We start from the raw sequence: 3,752 nt of genomic DNA, 5'->3' as shown, positions 1-3,752 counted from the left end.
GCTTAAGGACTGAATCTTGGAGCCTTTCCTGTTCATGTTGAACGCATGTCTCTCTCTTAGTTGGCCGGGTCTGGAGACTGACCACGAAGCCGAGTAGCTCACCTCAGGCCGGGAGTCGATAAGTATAAAGTACGCCTCGGAAGGGAGCCGTAGGCGTGAGTCCAAGGGCAGGTGATTTAAAAGTCCTGATCGTCCTGGCAGAAGGGTAATCCCTGAGAGTGCTGGCGCTGATCGAACCCGCGAATTTGATTCCTGAGTTGTCCCAAAGGTGACCCACGGCTACCCTTGCAAAGTATGCCAGGGTGAGAGTTAGGAATACCCCCTCAGCTGAGTTGTAATTCGATTCGAGTCGCCGTCTCTCACCGGTTAGTGAGAACTTGACGGGCTTATCTCCAAAGTAGATACACTAAATATCATAATGGTTCAGGAAAGATGATATGATGATGACAGCCTTATTATACCTGCTATGGTTAATATTCATTGCTCCTAATAAGTGAGTGCTCTAGTACAGGTGCAAATCTAGTGGACAGGTAAATGATGATAAACTTGATGCGAAGTTTAAATTGGTCACTATATTCATAAGCTCTTTTATGCAACTGTGTCAAGCTAGCCCACCTCATAAGCCTTGCATGATCCTTGATGTCCTTTATTTCTGGTTTTGACGGGTAAGTCTAGCTGAGTACCTTTTCATACTCAGGGTTTATCTCCCACCTATTGCAGATGACCAGTTCTACTTTGGTTGCTGCAAGTATTGCCTTCTCCCGGCTGGGGATGAAGACTAGACCGTTGAGCGCGGCCTCTCCTAGTTCTCGTACCTGAAGATGTTTTTGTGGGACATGACTTAGATCTGGCAATGTATTTGAAACTATGAAGTTATATACTAAACTATGTTGCTTCCGCAAAGTTGAACTTGGTTTGTAATATTTTATTTGAACTCTGATGGATGTAATCCGAATGCCACTTGTGAAATGTTGTAATGAATGATGTGTTGTGTTGAATTACTACGGTCTTGGTTTGTATGTCGGGAGTTGTTTGAAATCCTTCGTAATTTCCGGACTACCGGGATTATGGGAGCTTAAGTACAGAAATCTAACCACTTCGGTGATTGTTTTTGTATTTATGTTCTTATAATTTGGTCGATTCTATTACATAGACGCCCACTTCGACACGTATAAATGTACACCGAGACCGCTGCCAGGAGACGCAGAAGAAGCAGAGCAGAAGCAAAGCGAGAAACAGAGCAAAGCGAGAACGCTGGCAACCACCGAACAGGGAGGCAAGATGGTGCCGCAAGCAGCGGAGGAGGTGATCCCGCTGATGCCGCCGTACAAGATGGGCCAATTCCAGCTCTCCCACCGGGGGGGTGCTCGCGCCGTTGACGAGGTGCCGCTCCTACGGCAACGTGCCGCAGCCGCACGCCACCGGGGGGGTGCTCGCAGCGCGCCACCAAGGGCGGCCTGCTCATCGCGGAGGCTACGGGGGTGTCGGCCACCGCCCGGAGGCTCCCGGCATCTGGACGCAGGAGCAGGTCGAGGCGTGGAAACCCATCGTCGACGCCGTCCACCGTAAGGGTGGCATCTTCTTCGGTCAGATTTGGCATGTCGGCAGGGTCTCCACCAATGGTATGTTCCCATCTAGCACGGACGGGCGGGCGCCTATCTCGAGTACGGACAAGCAAATTTCCCCGAGCGCCGAGCCCCAAATGGTGTATTCGAAGCCGCGCCGGTTGCGGACTGAGGAGATCCCTGGGATCGTTGATGATTTCAGGCGAGCCGCACGGAACACAATTGAAGCCGGTTTCGATGGTGTTGAGATCCACGGCGCGCACGGATTCATCCTCGAGCAGTTCATGAAGGATAGCTGTAATGACCGCACAGATGAGTACGGCGCAGCCTGGAGAACCGGTGCCGCTTCGCCGTGGAGGTCATAGACGCCATTGTCCACGAGGTGGGCGCGCACCGCGTGGGCATCAGGCTATCACCCTTTGCTGACTACTTCGATTGTGTGGATTCCGATCCGGTGGCGCTTGGCCACTACATGATCCAGCAACTCAACAAGCACAAGGGTTTCCTCTACTGCCACATGGTGGAACCTCGAATGGCAATTGTCGACGGCCGCAGGCAGATTCCTCATAGGCTCTTGCCTTTCCGGAAGGCGTTTAACGGCACATTTATCGCCGCCGGCAGGTACGACCGGGAGGAAGACAACAAGGCAGTGGCAGAGGACTATGCTAACCTTGTTGCATATGGAAGGCTCTTCTTGGTTAACCCGGACCTGCCTAAGAGATTTGAGTTGAATGCGCCACTGAACAAGTATCACCGTTCTACTTTGTACACGTAAGATCCCGTTGTTGGCTACACAGATTACCCTTTCCTCGAAGACGGTAGCAATAATGATAAGTCAAGTATTCAAGCTTAATCTTATAGACAATCAATCTGATCACAACTAATAATGTGGATGGTTCATCAAGTATGAGTTCATCATTATTTCCATCCTTCTTTATTGAGATTGTGGCAGAGTCATTACGTCATGTTGTATCATTCTGTACTCATATAAGGAGAAATAAATGTACTTGCTGAAATTATTGGAAGAAGTATCTACTGTTTCTAGAGAATTGTTGTCACGTGTACCTTTTCAAATTCCCTTCTCTGGCACACTACAATGCAATTCTCGTGTTGCATTTCACTGTACCGTGTGAGCTTATAGCTTTTTTTGAGCTTACCCAGCATTTCTTTAGTCTTCTTGTGCAAATTATAATAGTCTAAATCCTTATGCAGCAATTCATTGAATCCTCGTTGAGTCAATATATTCAGTCAAAACTAGATTTCCGGTAGTTTAAACACTGAAGCAGTGTTTGAAATGCAGGATTTATGAATTCCTTTCTAGTGGAAAGGTTTTTTGCGGTTGTATGTTTTGAAGGAATGAGAATCCACTGCCCCCCTCTTGGTTTCAATTTCTTTGAGACTGTTCGACGCGGCGAACGCTCACTATAATTTAATCAGCGAACGATTCTCCAACAACTTTTAGACTATTCTTTTTAGGAAAATAATTATTCTCGCCTGCTTCCTTTTACGGATGGTCTCCTTCATTTTTTGGGGTAGAAGGGCGCGCACATCTCATTCTACATGCGCGCAACAGTTTCCTTTTAGCGCTCTTACGCGCGCCTACATTTTCTTTTTCTTTTTTTAAAGCATGTGCGCATAACTTGCACTAACTGAGTTAACAACATAACTTCGAGGAATAAGTTAAGCGTGCTAAGTTATACAACATTACTTTTTCTTTTTCGTGAGCTATGTCCACGTGCAATTTAAATTTTGAGAACAACTACCAGAATAACATTCTCTTTAGGTTTCATCGGTATTTTTTCATTTTAGAAACTAATCATTCGGGAACATGAAAAAATGATTGAAAAAAGGGTTGGGGGGGGGGGGGGGGGGGCAAAATAAAAGTAACTTTTACACCCTATACTACACAACAAATTTCATAAGATGGTGCAAACTTGCATAACAAGTTATATAATAACTTTTATAACTTGTGCAACTATGATAGTCAGCATCTCTGTAACTTGATATTCAACATATCTCTGTGTCTTCAAATGGAAGATCTGCAAAATATTTAATATTTAAAATAATAAATAAAAAAAGTTGACAACAAGAAACACATAAGTTAATAGCAAAACTAAGATGATTATCTAACATAATGTGATAAACATGAACTAAGTACAGTAATTTAATCAAATAAGTTAGGTAGCA

General features: G+C 45.4%; 1 pseudogene; it reads left to right on the top strand.

Annotated features, from left to right (window-relative positions):
- The first annotated feature begins 1,281 nt into the window (after nucleotides 1-1,281).
- LOC136529298 (12-oxophytodienoate reductase 1-like) lies at nucleotides 1,282-2,608 on the top strand (annotated as a pseudogene).
- Nucleotides 2,609-3,752: the final 1,144 nt, after the last annotated feature.

Source organism: Miscanthus floridulus, chromosome 19 (assembly GCF_019320115.1).
Source record: "Miscanthus floridulus cultivar M001 chromosome 19, ASM1932011v1, whole genome shotgun sequence".
Lineage (NCBI taxonomy): Eukaryota > Viridiplantae > Streptophyta > Magnoliopsida > Poales > Poaceae > Miscanthus > Miscanthus floridulus.
The sequence above is the reverse complement of the archived record's forward strand: the minus strand, read 5'-3'. Positions and strand labels throughout refer to the sequence as shown.